Below are 18,808 nucleotides of genomic sequence, written 5' to 3' on the forward strand. Positions count from 1 at the left end.
GAAGCTGGTTTGAGGTGGTCTGACTGCATAGCCAGGCTCCACAGCTATTAGAAAGGACTGCATAGTGGAGCCCCCCGCAGCTACCAGCGTGCTCGTGAGACTGTGGAGCACCTGGAACTCTTTGTGGGAGGGGCTGTTTGAAAGTGGATACAGTAGGAAATATTCACTCAGTGGAAGACTAGGCAGAGACATGATAGAATAAACTACCAACCCATCCAACGAACGGCGTGGATGAACCTCATAGACAAAGTGATGAGCACAGGAAGCCAGACACAGAAGAGGCATCCTCCATTTATCTGAAGGTCCAAAACAGGCAAGATTAAGCTATGGTTTTAGAAGTCAGAATATTGGTTACCTCTAGGGGTAAAGGGTGGGGAGTTAACTGGGATAAGACATGACAGAGCCTTCTGGGGGAGCTGGAAATATCTTATATCTTGATTTGAGTAGTGGTTATAGATGTTTTACACACACACACAACATTCACACACATATATGAATGTATTAATCAAGCTATACTATACAATTGAAATTAATGCATTCTACAACACGTTACACAACAACATTTTAAGTATAATGATACTCTGTAGCCACTGACTCAGAAAGATGGCCAATATCAAGGGGAAAAGTAGCTATAGATGAACAGGACTAATATGACCTGATTTATGCAAAATCATCAGCACATATGCACTTCATCTACAGATGACTTCAAAATTATATTTTTTCATTCTCAGAAGGTAGGGACCATTCCTGGCCCCACTTTACAGATGAGAAAACTGAGGCACAGAGAATTTAGGTAACTTGCGTGGAGTTGGCCGGCTTAAGTGTCTGAGTTGGATCTGAACCCAGGCCTTGTGTTCATGAAGCAGAGCCCATGCTTTCATGTAAACCCCCTAACCCAGCGGTGCTCAACCTGTGGGTCATGACCCCTTTGGCGGTCGAACGACCCTTTCACAGGGATCGCCTAAGACCATCCTGCATATCAGATATTTACATTACGATTCATAACAGTAGCAACATTACAGTTATGAAGTAGCAACGAAAATAATTTTATGGTTGGGTCACAACATGAGGAACTGTATTTAAAGGGCCAGAAGGTTGAGAACCACTGCCCTAACCCATGAGCTCCACATGGTATGGTCCCCACCATCCCCTCATGCTTCACTTTGTCCTCCTTCCTCACCTCAACACTCCAGTCACCCCTTCTTCCTTTCTCTTCCCTGAAAACACCACTGCCCTCACACCACAGGGCCTGCACATCTGCCATTCTCTCCACCAGGAATGATTGTCCCTAGCTCCTCTTTGCTAGGGCAACTTCTCATCCCTCAGCACAGTGTCACCTCCTCCAGGAAGGCTTCCTGACCCCCCAGTCTGGGCTGGGACCTCTCATTTGTGCTCATAGATCCTGCAACCCTCCCCTGTCGGTCTCATTGCTGGTTTTCCTGTTTTTTGAGTTCCGTAAGAACAGGGGAGTGTCTGTTTCACTCAGAGCCATGTCCCCTCTGCCTGCCACAGGGCTTGGCATGGAGTGAGCACTCAACAAATATTCGATGAATGAATGAATGAATGAATGAATGAATGAATGAATGAGTGAATCCATCTGCCAGGGCAGACCGACTTAGACTTCTGGAAGACTGACATCAAAATGTTACTGGTGGTCACCAGAGGGAGGTGGGTTACAGGGAATTTACACTCATTTTTGCACCTTGGGGCTTATCTGGCTGGACAGTACTCTGGCGGGCAGGTATCCTTTTCCAGCAGCCCTTCAGCATCTCCCTTCCTGGGGGACCCCTGTCTGTACCTTCCCAGCACCCACACACTCTCCCAGTTCTGCCTGCAGCCCCAGTGGGCGGTATATTAATAAACGGAGGGGGAAGGTCACCCAGCTCGCAGGCACTGAGCTGTCCTTGACTCGGTGCAGATGAATGCACTGAGGCGGGGGAGCGGGGAGCTGCTTCACCAAGCGCTGAGCACGTGTGAGCTATTTCTGATTCCCACCCGACCAAGCTGGGCACCGCGCATCTGCCGTGGGAGCGGAGCAAGCCTGGCGGGCAGCAGGTAGAACCACTGCCCGGCAGCCCTGCCTGCTCACATGACTTGGCCGCTGCCCTGCTGTAGAAGGTCTCCCAGGTTCTCCAGTGCCAGGGTAGGGGAGGGAGTTGGGGAGCAAGACCCCCAGCCTGAAACTCAGGGCTCAGTGAGATCCAGTCCCTGCCCACCTCCCTGCTCCACTTTCCCAAGTGCAGCCATGTCCTTGCTAACGTGTGGCCTTTGCACACGCTGTTCCCTTGGCCAGGAGTGCCTCCTCTGTCTCTAGTGTTGGCTCACTCCCACTTAACCTAAAGGTCTCAGCTCGGACCAACCATCCTCCAAGAAACCTTCCCTGACCACGGCCCCAGCTTGGTGTCCCTTGTCCCAGGGCTCCCTGCTATCATCACAGGTGTCTTGATGTTGTCCTGGTGGCCTGTGATCCCTCTCCCAGGCCAGGATGTGGCCACCTGGGAAGCCCTCATTCGTCATCTCCAAGTCCCCAGAGTCCAGCCAGGGCCTGGCCACAGCAGACAGGAGTCCACGTTTGACCACTGACTCCACACGGGAGAACGTGTGCTGAGTGTTGAGAGGGCAGCGGAGGACTGAGCGTAACTGTGACTTGGAGGCCAAAGGTCAGAGAGCTGTGGGCCTAGGGGACAGGGAGGCGGAGAGGAAGACCTGGAACCCCTCGGATCAGCATGCCCTGTCCCCCGGCAGCAGCCCCCAGAGCTCCCGAGGCCGCCCAGACTCCAGGTACAGGGCAGGCTGCTCACAGGCCCTGCCTCCCTCAGCCAGAAGCACAGTAGAGGTGGAATTTGTACAGAACAAAGTATTTCGTCTAAATATATCTGCTCCCCAATGCAGGACACACAGGGAGAGAGTGGGGGAGGATGGCAGGCCTGCAGTTTGGGGAGCACCTGCAGACAGGTCCACAGCCACTGGCCCTGGCAGAAGGAGTCCACCCACCCTCAGGCCCAGGGTCAGGGGTGGGCCTGGGTGGGCTTCCCCAAGGATTCCCACTGCCTGGTCTCCCACTGAAAAGCTGCCACCTTGAATGTGGGCCATGCACAAACCAGGCCAGCGAGGAGGGAGGGGACACAGAGGAGGGCCTGGGGGAGGGGACACAGAGGTGGGCCTGGGGGAGGGGACACAGAGCAGGGCCTGGGGGAGGGGACACCAGAGGGCTCCAGTGTGTGTGTGCGCGCGTGTGTCTTGAGGGGCTCATGACAGAGCATAACAACAGTAGCTGCTTTTTCTTGAGCACCTCCTATGTGCTGGGCCCTGTCCTAGGTACTGTAACACTGAACCTCACTGAACCCTCACACCAAGCCTCCAAGGCAGGCAGTGACACTGTTCTCCCATGGGGACAGATGGGGAAACTGAGGCTCAAAGAGGTTTCTGTGATCTGCTCAAGGCCACTCAGCTGGTGAGGAGAGCCAGGACTCAACTCGGGCCAACCCTCCGAGTCGGCTCACTTCCTCCTGCGGTGGCCACTCTAGGGAGGTCGGCCTGTGGCTCCAAAAAGCCTCCCCAGGGCCCTTGGGACGGAGGCAGTGGCCACCTTCCCGCTCAGTTTGCTCTTTCGATTAAAAACAAAACCAGAAAAAACCGTGTGCATTAAAATGGCTGCACATAAATACTCACTGCTATTAACACCGCATTTTTACACAGGCACTGAAACCCCACAGGGCGGGAGCCTTCCCTCCCCACCCTCGCCCGCTCTGACCCTGGGCAGGACGGAGCAGTGGGTAAGAGTGTGGGTCCTGAGGGCGCCAGGCTGGTCTCAGAGTGACCTTAGGAGTGTCACGCCCCCTCTTCGTGCCTCACCTGGGCCCAGAGTCACTGGGGGTGCTGGGGAGATGGATGACGCCCAGGACTGGCCCAGACCTCACTGAAACCGCAGCATCACTCCCATCACCCTCTCGATGACGAGTCTGAACCAGATTCCCTCAAAGCGGCTTCTGGAGATAGACTGTGTGTGTGAGAGAAAGAGATCTAAATGTCCATTTCTGTTTAAGCCGCTCAGTTCTGGGGTAATTTGTTATGCATCAATAGGTAACGAACACAAGGTGAGCCTTGAGATGGGGAGACGGAGGGAGTGGCCAGGGCTCCGGAGCGGGAGCTTCACCATGACCCAGGCTGGGGCTGCTTCCACTGGGGCCCCCCGTCTGTCCAGGGGTCCTCCCTCCCAACCTCAGCTTCTCTGTTTCAGACAGAAGAGCAGACCGGAAATAACTCGTCTGACCCACAGAGCTTACCCTGTGCCACACAAAGCTAAAGGCCTTCACATACTAGTTTGCATTAGATTCTCACAGCAGCCCTTCAAGAGGTGAATATTACTATTCCCAGGGCCTAGGACAATGCCTGGCACATAGCTGATATTTGTATTAGTCAGTGTGGACTAGGCTGAAGTAACAAACAGACCCCAAAATTTCAGGGGCCTAAAGAAGGAGAAATATATTCCTTTCCAACAGCTGGCTTCTCAGATTGGCAAAAAAAAAAAAAAAAAAAAAAAAAAAAAAAAAAAAAAAAAAAAAAGCTCTGGTGGGCCTCCAAGCTAAAATAAGGCAACCAACCAGCCAACTTCCCACTTGCTCAGCCCCTGAGCACCTCACGGCACCCAGATGGGCCTGGGAGGGAAGGAATGAGGGGCCACAATGGGACGTCAACCTGGCTCTTGTCTGAGACACCTGCCACGTGACCCGGCCCTCTGTGGGAAAGGAACTGGAGGGGCACGTGCTGTACTCTAGCCACTGGGCTCAGCAGACACTCGTGAGCTGTGTACCCACTGTGTGCCAGGCCTCAGCCTGGCCCTGCCTGGAGGGGCCCCTGCCTGGTGGGGGAGCAGACACTAAGTGGACCTCACAGTGGGCCTCTGGAGTCTGGGCGAGGTGACTCCGTGGGATGAGAGGGCAGATCTCCTGGGGTGGGACGTGGGGGGAGCAGAGGCTGAGCTCAGTAGTAAATAGCAAATAGGAATTATTGAGCGAAGACTTTGAGGAAGGCCTTTCCAGTCACAGGGAACAGTAAATGCAGAGGCTGGGGCCAGAGACATGGTGTGCCCTGGGAGTCCCAAGTCGTTCAGCTGAGCTGCAGGTGAGGGCATGATGGGGGCAGGGTGGGCTGCAGGAATACACCGAGGCAGGTGACAGAGGCATCAACTGTTCCAGGCTCTGGGCCTTGACAGGGTGTGGAGGGGTCAGGTGTGGTTTCTGTATCAGTCACTTTGCCTGCATGTAGAGGGTATAAAAACTGAAGCCAAGAGACACCTGAGAGGGGGAGGTGGGGTGGGAAGGAACCCAATTTCTGCTTTGTAGCCAAACCCCAGCCCCACCCCAAGGGCTGCAGGCACAAAGCTGCCTCCCCATCAGCCCCCAGGAATGGCCTCGTCATTTATCAAACCCACCCTGGCCAGTGGTTCCTGGCGCTTCAGGGCTGCCGGCCGTGAGGTGCCCCTGCCACCACTGTCCCATTCCAGGCTGCCCAGTGCCTTGGCCCCTGCCTATCCAGCATCAGCAGAGTTTGGCGACACACTGATCAGCAGAGGTCAGTTGGCTCCGCAGGCAGGCAGACAGCTAACCCTCCCAGCCAGTGCCGGGAAGGCTTGGGCGTGCCCGGCCAGGAGAGCGCTGGGAGTCTGCCTGCTCTGGAACCTTCTGGGGCTCCAGTTCTTTCAGGGGAAGCACTGCGCAGGGAGAGCTGAGAGGCTGTGAAGAGGAGGCCCATCTCCACACTGACTCGCTGCAGGAGCCCAGGCAAGTTGCTTAAATGCCCTGAGTTGGACCCAGTGATGGCCAAGGCCTCTGCAGCCACAGCCAGGGCGGGCCCTCCAGAAACCCCTCGGTGAGCAGATCCACATTCAGCCAGGACCCCAGCCCACCTGGCAGGCTGCCGCGCCTCTGAGCCTCCGTTTCCTCACGCATCGGCAGCCCATCTGCAGCCCCGCAGCCTGGGTCCTCCTCAGGCCCAGCCCCTCCTCCTCTCTCCAGGCTCAGACCCTCACACTCCCTAGGCCACCCCAGCCCAGGCCCTCGGCCAGGCTGTTCCACCCAGCTAGCTCATTCTCACTCTCATGTCTCAGCTCCAGGGTCCCCTCCTGGGGCAGCCTTCCCCGGCCCCCGGCTGGTCAGGTCTGTACTTCCCAGTGGTGGCAGCAGCTGTCACTGAGGTGGGTTTGCAGTCATCCTTGGTGTTTATGGCATGACTGCCAGCCTCCCCAGAGGCTTGTGGCTTCACGGGCACCAGGGGCTCGTTCACTGAGCTATGCCCAGCACCGGCTCTAGACCCACAGCAGTCACCTACGTGTTTGTTGAATGATACTTAGAAAGAGAGAAAGGGAAGGTAATGATAATATCTGCCTCCCAGTGTTGAGAGGATCTGACAGTCTACAAAAGGCCTGGCCTCAGTGGGGGCAATGTCACATACACACATATAAACACACATGCCCTCCCACTTCCCACATACACACATACCCATACACATGCCATGTACACCCCCACCTACACACATATAAACACACATACCCACACGCACCACATACACAAATACACACACCACACATACACATAAACATACACACACCACATATATACCACATACCCTACACACATACAAACACACATACCCACACATATCAGATATATACACACTACATACACACATATACACACCAAATATATACCACATATACACATAAACACACACACCACACACATACCACGAATACCACATATACACACTCCCCACATATACATATACCTCATACCATATACACACAACACACAACCACACACACATGCACAAATACACCCCCCCCCCACACACACACATGCACAAACAGGGGTGGGAAAGGGCCCAGGGCGGCCCTACCTCCCTGTCCACGCTGCACTCGCCCAGAGTCCCTGGTGAACCAGATACACAGGGTCAGATGCATAGACAGGCAGAGGGCCTGGCCTCACGGCAGCCAAGACCACAGGCTACCCAGAGCCAACCAGCCTCTGCCCGGCCCAGCTGTCCCTGGAAGGCCTCACACAGTCCCAGTCCTCCAGGAATCTCTTACACCCCAAAGGTGGCAGGTTCCCCAGAGGAGAGGCAGGCGTGAGATGCTGACACCTTCTCGCCTGCCTTCACACCTTGGCTTTGAGGATGGGAGCTGGAGGTCGGTGAGAGGCTCAGAAAATTCCCAGCAGAGCCAGTGAGGGCCCAGAGATGGGCAGGGGCAGCCACAACCCCTCACTCCACACCTACTGCACAGATGGGGAAACTGAGACCCAGAGAGAGAACGGGGAGGCTCACAGACCTCTCTGGGGCCTGCTTTCCCACCTGGATGCCTGAGTCACACAGACCTGAGTTCAAATCCTCACTCCAGCACCCACCAGTGTACAGCCTGTTTCCCAGATAGAAGATGCAGGTGCACACATGGAGAGCACATGCGGCCCAGGGCCCTGGAGCTAACCCCAATCCCATGTCTGGACTACAGCCCTGTCCCTCCAACAGCAGTCACAGGCAACCCCCTCAGAGCCACCGCTGCACAGCTGCCCCGTCAGCTCAGAAACCCGAAGCCCATCGCTCACGGGACACCGTGCCCAGAAAAGGCAGGCAGCCATGCCAGGGCCACACAGCGAGGCCCCGGCGCGCTGAGACTAGAACTTGGGCCCCGTTCAGCTGAGCCTCAACCCTGAGTCTCCCACCACCCAAGTGGATCTGGCAGAGCCGAGGAGGTGCCAGGGCTTGGCAGCAGCCCGGGGAGGGAGGCGGCAGGCAGGCAGCTGGGGGTGGTGGGAAGAACCTTTCTTCCCCTGTCTTTAGCAAACCCGAATCCCGTCTCCAAGCTGCGCTCCAGAGCCCTGGGTTGCTGCGTCACGTCACGCAGTCAGCCTGCAGTGGGCGGAAGGAAAGGCTCCCTCCCTCTGGCTAGGGCTGGGGGGACAGGGAGAGGTGGGAGGCCAGGCAGAGGGTCAGGGGTGAGGACCATGAGGGCTCCCTGCACCACCCAGACAGAAGCCCAGCTCCATTCCCCGCTAGAGTCACCCTGGAGACCTAACCCCAGCACCCCAACAAATAGATGGAGACCAGGATGCCCAGAGAGATGCTGGCACTCAGTCGGGGACACAGCAGCAAACCAGTTCACCACCCTCCTTCCAGTTCCCATCCCCTGGGACCACCTCCCTCAGTGCAGGCTCATCTGTCACGACAGAAAGAAAAACACCCGGGCCCAGAGGTCAAGTTCTCGCTCCCCAGCCCTGGTACCTGGTGGCACAGAGCACCCCTCAGCCCTGCACAATCACAAGCACCTTGCTGGGTGTGGTTCTGAGCCCCTGTTGTGTGCACGGTGTTAGGTACACAGCAGGTACTCGATACATGGTGTTGTGTTTTATTTATACTCCAGGATGCCTGCCCCATTTCTACCACCAAAGACAGAACCTGCCCACATGATGTATTTTTTAAAGATGACCCTTCACACACCAAAGGTCGCTTTAGCCATTTCTGAAGCAAACTCCGAGCTGGGCTCCTGCGCAGGCTTCTTCACTGAGGGAGGGAAGACAACCACCACGTTCCCTGTGGCTGGGTCCTGGGGCTGCTGTGTGTGCATGTGCGTGTGCGTACGCGTGTGTGCGTGTACGTGTGTGTGCGTGTGTGTGTGTGTGTGGTCTGCCCCTTCACAGAATGGTTCCAGAGACCAAGCATTTGGTCCTCCCTCTGTACTGCAGGCGTGGTCACTTCTCAGCACCCATGTCACCTCCCCCTCCCCCGCCAGGAAGCCTGAACGATGGGCCACCTACCAGAACTGTGGGTGAGGAGAGGAGCTGGGAGAGGCCACAGCTCTCCTCTTTCTAAAATCCACACCGGGACCTCGGGCTGGGCCTGGGAGGTGGGCCACCGACGAGTGCCCACTGACATGCAGGGACACTCCCGAGGCCACTCTCTCAGGCCAGGCTGACCTCCAGCGTGTGTCCAGGTTCTCCGAGCCGGGGTCCGGGTCTGCATTTAATTCTCAGGGGCCTGACGCCCACCTTCCAGCCCCACCATCACTTCTGTTGAACAAATGGGAATTCCAGAATCTCCGGGACTAAGACCAGACCCTAAACATAACCGGCTTGGATTTGCATTCTGGTGCTGCCACCTCGCCACCTGTGGGCCTTGGACAGCTTACGACAGCTCTCTGTGCCCCAGTGACCGCATCTGTAAAATGGGGATCGTAACCGTAGGGCGTGATGGGACTAAAGGAGAGGCTGGATTTAAGGTGCTGAGAGCTGACGCTCACGAAATAAAGGGCCCAGCAATGTGCAAACTCCTGGCAGATGGTCAGGTCAATGATGCTCTATTGAATGAATGGATGTTAGCCAAGGACACTGTTGTTATTATTATTATCATCAACACCAGCAGGGATCCCCAAGCCTGGTTTTGCGACCAGCCCTAGTGAAGGGTGTAGCAAAATTCTCCAAACAAAATTTGCTTCCATTCATTTTGGGTTTTTGAAAAGGCCACGTCAGACAACTCGGCAGGGAGGAGGCGGCATTGCGAAACCCGGCACAGAGGGATCCAGGGACCCACTCATCGGCTCATGAAATGATGTATGATCAGTGAGCAAGAGGGCCCTGCCCGCTGGCACCCCCAGGGACCCAGTGGCAGGGTGCTCCTGCGCTGCGGGTTTAACCCCCCTCCTCTGAGTGACCCTGGGCAGCCACCCACTGCTCCGAGCCTCAGTTTCCTCATCTGTCAAATGGAGACACTACCCCTTTTCATTCCTACCCTAGGAGTAGCTAGAAGATGTGGGGATGAAATCTGTTCTGCAAACTTGTAGAGTGCTGCACACACCCTCCAGGCCTCAGTCCTGGCCTGGGTCACCGTGGAGGGGGTGTAGGAGCAGAACACACCATACACCACAACAAAAGAAAGCCTAGTCGTGTGATTCCTCAAGGGGCCTCCACAAGAGTGTGATGAAGTGGGTGGTGGGCTGCCCTGGGTCACGCACAGGAAGCCTTTCCTGGGTGGTAGCCTTTCCCAATAAAGGTGCAGGGAGGGTTTACATAGGGGCACTCCCTCCCAACCCTGCCAGCCCCTGCACGCTCCCCCCTCTGACAGCGCTTTCTGTTGGAATGTCTCTTCCTCGTCAGCCCCGATGACCCATGCTTCTGAAGCTAACACACGCTGCCCTTCAAAGCCCTCCAAAGCCACTAGAGCAAACCAAGCCTGCCCTGTGACAGCCCCTCGCATGCCCCAAGGGGAGCAGGGCCTTGAGGACTGCCTTCCTGGGCTGTCAGGACCCATGTCAGCTCCCTCCCTCCCCCAGCAGGGCACACAGAGGGCTCCTCTGAGATCACTGGGTCCAAGCCTTCAGGTCGTCAACTGAATCCAGAGAGGGGACATGCTTCATCCAGGGCAGGGGTGGAGAACATCGGGCCCTCAGGCCATATAAGGCTTGCAGAATCATTTGGCCTGATCCCACCAAGGCATTACATGTTTGACCAAACATAGCAGGCTAATTTTTAAGTTGATAATTTTGTATGGCCCATGAATGATGTTATAAATATCCAATGGCCCTTGGCAGAAAAAAGGTTCCCCACCCCTGATCTAGGGACACAGAACAGCAGGGCTCCTGGCATAGACTGGATGCCCACCATGATGGCACACTGTCCTCCTCCATGACCAGTCTCCCTATGGCCTGCTCTGGAGGGCCTCCTCCTAAATGGACATGTGACCCATCATCCCCAAGCCTGCCTCACCCTGGGCTGCCTCCCTGCCTTTACCAAGGCCATCCTCTCAGCCAGCAGTGCCCTTCCCCGCCGTTCTCCATCGACCCAAATCCCTCCGATCCTCCAAAATCCACTCCAGATCCCTGCCGTCCTCCAGGAAGCACTTTCACAGGTCCAAACTAGAGGCCCCTTCCCAGCACTGGACCTCACCAACCTCCTTCACTGGGAGGGGCCAGGCAAGATGACTACAGTTTACGGACAGGGCCCCCTGGGTTTGACTCTGTGTCCCCAGGCCTGGCATACAGCCGGGCACTGAGAGCCCTGGTGGCCTAAAGAAGAAATTGAAGACTAGGAAATGGAGGGTTGACCAGCTGGTGACCTAGTGAATGAAAGAACAAATGAACAAGTAAGCAGGTGATGATGTGAGCAAATGAACTGTTGCAGGAATAAATGCCCGACTAGTTGGTCACTGACACCTCCTCCCCAAAACACAGGGTCCTGCCGACATGTGGCCCCCCATACTCTTCTAAAGCATCTGGGGTCCCACAAACACACTGGGATTTTAGAAGCCATGAGCTTATAACTTTCACAGAAGTCAGCCAAATGCCTCTGGATTTACAGACCCAAGTGAAGGCCAGGAACCCATGGGAATGGTCACATTGGCAACTGGAGTTGGCCAAGGCTTCCGCCCTACCCCCAAGCCCTCAACTTAGTCTGGCCCAGACCATGTTCGTCCATTTATTTAGCCAAGACGAATGGACTGAGGGCGCAGGAAGAACCAAGACCAGTCCTCAGCGCCAGGGGAATGAGCTGAAGAGGTGGCCCTGCCTCTCCCCACACTAACCACATCAAGAAGCATCCAATAATGAGTGGTGACTGGGTAGTGAAGGCAGAGGCCCCAGGGGCTGTGAAGGTGGTGACAGGGACACAACCTGGCCTGGGTATCAAGGAAGGTTTTCTTCTGGAAATGATGGCTAAGGTGAGACTTGGATGATGAGTAGTAGTTAAGTAGGTAAATGCAGGTCAGGGTGGGATGTTCAGGCAGAGGAACCAGCATGTGCAAAGACTGAGGCTGGAGGGAACATGGCCTGTTCCAGGAACTGCAAGCAGGTCAGGGGAACAGGAGCCAAAGAGGGAGGAGAGGGGGGTACAAGATGTGGCTACACAGGTGGCTAGTTGGGGGAGGAGGCTGAGCTTCATCCTAGAAGCTGTAGGCATTTATTTGGTATCTTCTGTGTGCTTAAAAAAAAAAAAATCTGCACTCAAGATTTTATTAATTCAGCCCTAGCCGGTTTGGCTCAGTGGATAGAGCATTGGCCTGCGGGCTGAAGGGTCCCAGGTTCGATTCCAGTCAAGGGCACATGCCCAAGTTGCAGGCTTGATCCCCACTAGGGGGCGTGCAGGAGGCAGCCAATCAATGATTCCCTCTCATCATTGATGTTTCTATCTCTCTCTCCCTCTCCCTTCCTTTCTGAAATCAATAAAAAATATATCTTAAAACGATTCTATTAATTCACATTTCAGAATGTTTAAGTGGAAGTGTTTAAATGTACTTAGCCAGATAATGCTATTTTTAATGTTTTTTTGAGTGAATGAATGAATCTATCAATCACAGATGAATGAAAGGATAGAGACCACCTGCTTCCTGTCACATAAAGTACCCAACACAATTCCTCAGAGCCTCCCATCATGTAGAGATGCTGACATTTATAAAGCAAATGGCCCATAAACCACACAAGAACCTAACAAGATACAGTGGGTGCCCCTGGTGCGTCCAATATGTCACTGAGTCTTTTGAAAGGTCTACAGTACAGTTTATCCTTAGTTCCCGAGTGCTGCATGGCCTCTTCAGAAACACCAACTCCACTGTCAGGCACAGCCAGGGCACAGCCCTCAAACTTGCAGCTCCTTCTCAATGCTGCCCTGGCTCCCACACAATTCAGCCACCAGGCCCACTCTACCCCACACTTTCTCCCTAATCTGGCCCTAATGCCTGTCCCGAATGCCCAGCACAGACTGCCTCCCACACAAAACAGGGGCTCCTTCAGAGTGGGGACCACATCCAACCATCACATGTCCCCAGCACCCAGCACAGGCCTAGCCTGGGCTCTGATGGGTGAATGAGGGGAGGGTGCTATGGACATCACACACAGCCACACCGGCAGAAGTTGAGCTGCTGTCTCTGGCTCCAGGAGGACCCAGGAGCCCTGGCGCACCCCTGCCACAGTGCAGGCACACGTGCACACGCACCTGCCCCATGTGCACAGCAGTGTCCCCAGGAGCTGCTGGGAACACGCTCGGCATCTGCTGCTAACTGGACAACAGCCAGCTCCGGGGCCTGGTTGTGGCTCCCAACACTCCAGCCACCCATCGGCCACTCAGCTCTGCGGCCGCACCCAGCTCTGCTGCTCACAGCTGTCTGGCTCAGGCTGCCTGGGCCACCCTGGGACCAGGCAACCCACAGTCCCCTCTGTGGGACAGAAAGTGGGCACCTCCAACAGCCACTTTCCGAGATGGTCTCAAAGAACCTCCAGCTGGGCAGAAGCATAGCTCCTCCCACAGGTGAAGGCACAGAGGCAGAGAGAGCCTGGACCCAGGGAACTGGGCGGGGAGGGGAGGTGCCGCGGCAGAGGCAGGCCAGCACAGCCTCCCTTGGGCTGGGGACTGCAGCCCCCTCCCCCTCTGTCATTTCCACTAGCAGGCAGGGGGGTGCAGGAACCCTTCCCCCATGAGGGCTGCCTTTGGAGCTTGAGGCTTCCCATCTTCCGGCCCCCTCGTTCACCCTCTCGCCCCAACAACTGGCCTTCGCCAACCCATCACCCCTTCCGGCATTTCATTTCCCCCATAACATCAACAGTCCCTGGCAGCCCCGCTGCAGCACAGGCAGCGGAGGAAGGACGGGAGAAGGGAGAGGAATGGTAAGGATGGAGGAGGATCCGAGGAGGTAGGTTGGTCCAAAGAGGCCAGGGGACATCACATGTCCAGATAGCACATGTCCCCTCTCAGAAGGCACATCTGGGCCCAGCTGTCCTCTCTGGCCACCTGGTCCACCTGCCATCCGCTCTGAACGCGAACCCCTTTTACCACGGGGGGCGGGGGAGCCGCACGTGGGGGCCTCCCATCGCCATGTGAGCAACCCTCCCTCCCAGTCCAGGTGCTCAGGTCAGTTCGGCGCCTCCTGAGGACCTAACGGGGAGGGGGCCCTATGCAGCGCCGGAGGGGTGGAGGTTGCCCTCGCCCCCTCCCCGGATGCCAGGTCCCGGGGAAAAGCTTGGGAAGGGGGTACGCCTGCTGGGCAGGCTCCGGGACTACCGCGGTGGGATGGAGGCGGCGGGGCTGCATGGAGGAATGGCCCCGCGCTGGCCGGGCTCCCTCTCCTTAGCTCCAAGGGTGGTGGGCCATGCAGAGGGGTCTGCCTCATCCCTTGGCCGCCCTGCAGATCGAGGGTCGGGCTTCCCAGCTTTGGCAGTCCCTTGACATGGGGAGTTGGGGGGAATAGGAGCTGGAATGGGAGGGGGGGCGGGGTCTGGCCCTGAGAGGGGGTTCCGGGCCCCAGCGCCACCGCCCCCTCATTTGAGGGTCCAGGGAGACCTAGATTGGGGAGATCCTTCCCAGAGAAGGGGGCTTCCCAGCAGCAGAGCTGCCCCCGCGGATTAGAGGCTCAGCAGACAAAACTGCTGGGGGCGGGGAGGGGGGGCTTTTCTGCGCCAGTGTCACCCCTCGGCTTAGGGAGGTCTATCCTGGAAAAGAACCAGGTGTTGGGGTCTTGCGGAGGGACGGGGCGCACCAGCCTCAGAAAGGGTTTCAGGGCCACCGCGCGCCACCCCCGCGCCCTCACCTGCGCCCGGCGCCTCGGCTGCCTTAGGCCCGCTGGCCGCTGCGCTGCGCCGCCGCCTCTCGGTCCACTCGCAGGTCCGCCCGCCTAGGCCCCGGTCCCGGCCCGTGGGCGCCCCATGCCTCTCCTCTGGCCGGCGCGGCGCCCCAGATGCGGCTGCGGGAGGAGGAGCCGCACGCCCTGGCTCCCCGAGAGCAGCGGGGAGGGGGGGGCGGGGAGGCGGGGAGAAGCGCGCGGGGGAGGGGGCTGCGTGGCTGCGCCCAAAACCAGGCGTGGATTCGGCCACCGGCTTGGGGCTGGTGATGGGAGGGGGGCGGGCGCTGTTTCTAGCGCTCACCTCCACTCATGCCCCGCTACCCTGGGGGAGGGGAAGGGTCTCCGTAGCCAGCGCAGCTTAGTCGCTAACAGGAAGGGCAGTTAGAGGTCCTCCGTCCACTGCCCAGAGAGTGTAGGCTACTGGCACAAGGTCACACAGCAGCGCTGCGGGAGTGCAGAAGCCTGGAGCCCTAGGCTACAGAGCGGGTGAGGAGGAACCTTTGTTGACGATGGCTGGCCCACGAAGGAGGGAAACTGAGGCCCGTACTGGAAGAAACGGGCCCGGGGCACATGCGCAAGCCCGAGGGCCCTGGGATTTGAACTTGGGGCTCCTGCCTCTGGGAACTTGTGCCCCCCTCCTGGTGACCGGTTTCCTGCAGAACCTTCTCCCAGGTGCCTTCTTGTCTATGGCACCAGAGGAGTTAAAAACCCCTGGAGTCAGATGGAACTGGGCTGAGTACCCACTCTACCTCTCCTGGGGCTCTGAGATCATGGACTAGAGACTGACTCTTCTGAGCCCCAGATTCTTCCATTGTAGAATGTGGACAACACTAGTATAACCTCCCAAACTTGGGGTTGAGGAACCAAAGAGAGAATGGATGCAAGCTTCTTGCTGGTACCTGGCATACAGTAGGTGTCAAATGAATGTGCTCCCACACTCCCTGGCTCCCACACACAGCCATCTCCCAAGAATGCCAGTTGAATGCAAATTGAGTCACAACAGTGTTGAAGGATGGCATTGAAGTGTCCTCAGAGCCCCTTTTCAACCAGCGTCATCTACACGTGCCCACCCTGCCCACATTCCTCATCTCAGAAATGTCTGTTCCGGTGCTTCTCTGCCTTTCCCTGTGTCTGCAATGCCCTCCCATCTCTACCAGACAAACTCCTATTCATCCATCAAGGCCCAGGGCAATTGGTTGCATATTCTAGCTGCTCACACTCCCTCACGGTCCATCACTGCTTCCCTTCATCATTTCCAATGCCTGGTCTAGGTTTGTCTCTGTCTTTGTGGGCCCTGACACGTATGGTGAGAGGATGTCACTCAGAGGAGATGATACCATAAGGACCAACATTGCCCAAGAGAGTTGCCTGGAGGAGGTGGGGCTTCAGCAGGGCCTGGAAGGAAAGGTGGGTTTGGAGTTCTGGGGGGAAGAGAGGGGAGGGAGAGGATATGGCAGGCAAAGAGGTGGCTGTCGTTTGGGCAAGGCATCAATAGGTAGAAGAATGAACTGCCTGAAGCAGGTTAGAAGACCTTGTCATCTGAGCTGGGAGCCACCGAGAGCCAAGGGCTGGAGAGCGACCTGCTAATATAAGGTCAGGTCAAAATGAGCAGGCTTTGCCTCAAGAATACCTCACACAAGGCCCCAGGAGACGCGTACAAGGATGTTGATGGCAACATCATTTGTAATAGTGAAACACCAAACACAGCCTGACTGTCCATCATCTGGAGACCGGATACATAGGGAAGCATTCAGACAACGGAAAGCTCTCCACACCATAATCCTCAAAACAGCTGAATTCAAGCCACACGTATGCACATAGGATAAATCTCAAAAACACACTGTTCATTCATCTTGTGAAAATTCTAAGTTGTCATCTGAGTACTCTTTGTATGAATTTTATACTTCAATACAGTTTTTAAAAATAAAAAAATATATTTTTGGATTAAAAAACCAAGTTGCAGAAGAAAACACAGTTTGATGCCAGCTGTATATAAAGTTTGAAAACATCTATACTAATAAAAGGGTAATATGCTGATCAGACCAGACCTTCCAGGAGACCTTCTGGACATCCTTCCAGACAAAGTCATGGTAGCAGGGCAGAGGTGGTTAGGAGCGATCAGGCCAGTGGGGGGAGGGGCGGGAGGGGGGAATTGGGGGCGAGCAGGCCAGCAGGGAGGTAGTTGGGGGCAATCAGGCTGGCAGGGGGGGCAGTTGGGGGTGATCAGGCCGGCAGGGCAGTTGGGGGCAAGCAGGCTGGCGGGGGGGGGGGGGGAGCAGTTAGGGGTGATGAGGCTGGAAGTGGGGGCAATTGGGGGTGTTCAGGCTGGAAGGCAGAGTGGTTAGGGGCGATCAGGCAGGCAGGAAGGTGAGTGGTTAGAAGCCAGCGGTCCTGGATTGTGAGAGGGATGTTTGACTGCCGGTTTAGGCCCGATACCACAGGAATTGGGCCTAAACCAGCAGTCGGACATCCCCCAAGGGGTCCCAGATTGGAGAGGATGCAGGCCGGGCTGAGGGACACACCCACCCCCACCACCACGCACAAATTTCGTGCACTGGGCCACTAGTCTCTCTCTCTCTCTCTCTCTCTCTATATATATATATATATATATGTATATATATATATATATATATATATATATATATGTGTGTGTGTGTATATATATATGTGTGTGTGTGTGTGTGTGTGTGTGTGTGTGTGTGTGTGTATGGCTAATGTGCTAAGTGTCCATCTGGGTAATGACATCAAGTAGCAATGCCCAGCTTCCTCTCCCTAGTGACTAGCTTCCTTGGAGTTTCCTCAGCCCAGGAACACAACTTCTTTATAACCAGGTGGAAACATTTTACACTGTAACCAAATGTCTGTGAAGCATTTTCCCATGCCTCATCTCATTTGATTCTCACAGAAGTCCTGGAGTAGGTAGATAGGAGACTCGGTGAAATTCTATTTTCTATTTAACTATATTTGGTTTATATTCTATAATTTAACTATATTTGGTTTATATTCTATAAACCAAATATAGTTAAATTGATTTTTATTTCTTAGCCGGAAAACAGAGATTGAGAAAGCTTAGAAACTTGACCCAACTGAAAAGAGGTAAGAAACAGTGGACCTTGAAAATGACTTCACGTTTTTTCACTGCACAGAATATAGTTAAACACTGCTGCAGTTAAATATTGTACCCTTTGTTCTCCCTACGTAATCTACAATAATAATCTGCTTCGTGTTGATATTTACTGCTGTGTTGCTGACAATTACCTGAAAGAGAAGTTGGGGTGCTTCACTGGGCTGGAAAAAGTTTAGCTAAATCAGAAAGCAGGTCTAATTAAGCAAGTTTATTCTATATGTATAAAAGGCTAAGTTGACTCGCGCATGCACGATACATATAAAGCTCTCACTGGCACCAGTCACACGTGTGTGTTTCAATCTGTCATTGTTGATCGTGAATTTGGTTGACACTTCTATTATAGAGAAAGGGCGAATAGCAATATTACAATATTTCTTCTAATTAATTTCCTTTCAATGTGCACGAATTTGTGCACCGGGCCACTAGTGTAATATAATACTATATATTGTTTAAGGACACATACATATGTAATACAAGTGTAAAAACACACATGGGAGGGATAAATAGCAAATTCAAGAGAGAAGTGACCGTGAGGGAGAAAGGGAAGGGAATGTAAAATGGGCTTCAAATATAGTTAAATTGTTTTATTTCTTAAGCTGAGTGGTGGGTACATGGATATTTGTTCTTTTGATCTCTAGACTTTTTTGTGAACATGATTACATATACTTTTTTTCTTTTTTTTTACAATGTCAGGTGGTGTCTGGAAAGGCAATGGGTAGTCATTGCTGGTTCTTGAGTTGGATTGTGACTTGGTCAGTGGACTGGAAGAAAGCCAGGGGAGGCTGGTGTGACTGTCCAGATGAGAGGTTTGATGGCCTGAGCAGGGACAGGGTTATGTGAAGGAGAGAAAAGATGGGAGCGATTTGGAGGAATAAACAACTGGCATACTTAGGCAAGGATCACAAACTTAAATGCCTACAGGGCCTGGGCAGGTCATTTAAGCAGGGCGTGAGCATGGAGTCAGGGGAACTGTGACACACAATCTGGCAGGGGCAGCCTCTACTCAGGGCCAGCTGATTGTTGCCATGTAGGAAATGAGGCCCAGCAGGAATACATCTTTTCTCTTTTTCAAGAGAAATCAGCAAT

The 18,808-nt window shown here is 54.8% G+C and overlaps 1 protein-coding gene across 3 annotated transcripts in view; it reads right to left on the reverse strand.

Annotated features, from left to right (window-relative positions):
• The window catches only part of DLGAP4 (DLG associated protein 4), a 180,914-nt gene extending 166,206 nt beyond the window's left edge, over positions 1-14,708 (reverse strand). For 2 of the 3 annotated variants that reach the window (XM_036320939.1, XM_036320940.1), the window contains exon 1: positions 14,563-14,708. The gene's annotated coding sequence lies outside the window, so the exon portion shown is untranslated. The remainder of the gene's footprint in view (positions 1-14,562) is intronic. The other variant, XM_036320938.1, reaches the window with a different exon arrangement.
• Positions 14,709-18,808: the final 4,100 nt, after the last annotated feature.

Source organism: Myotis myotis, unplaced genomic scaffold (genome assembly GCF_014108235.1).
Source record: "Myotis myotis isolate mMyoMyo1 unplaced genomic scaffold, mMyoMyo1.p scaffold_m19_p_9, whole genome shotgun sequence".
In the NCBI taxonomy this organism is placed as follows: domain Eukaryota; kingdom Metazoa; phylum Chordata; class Mammalia; order Chiroptera; family Vespertilionidae; genus Myotis; species Myotis myotis.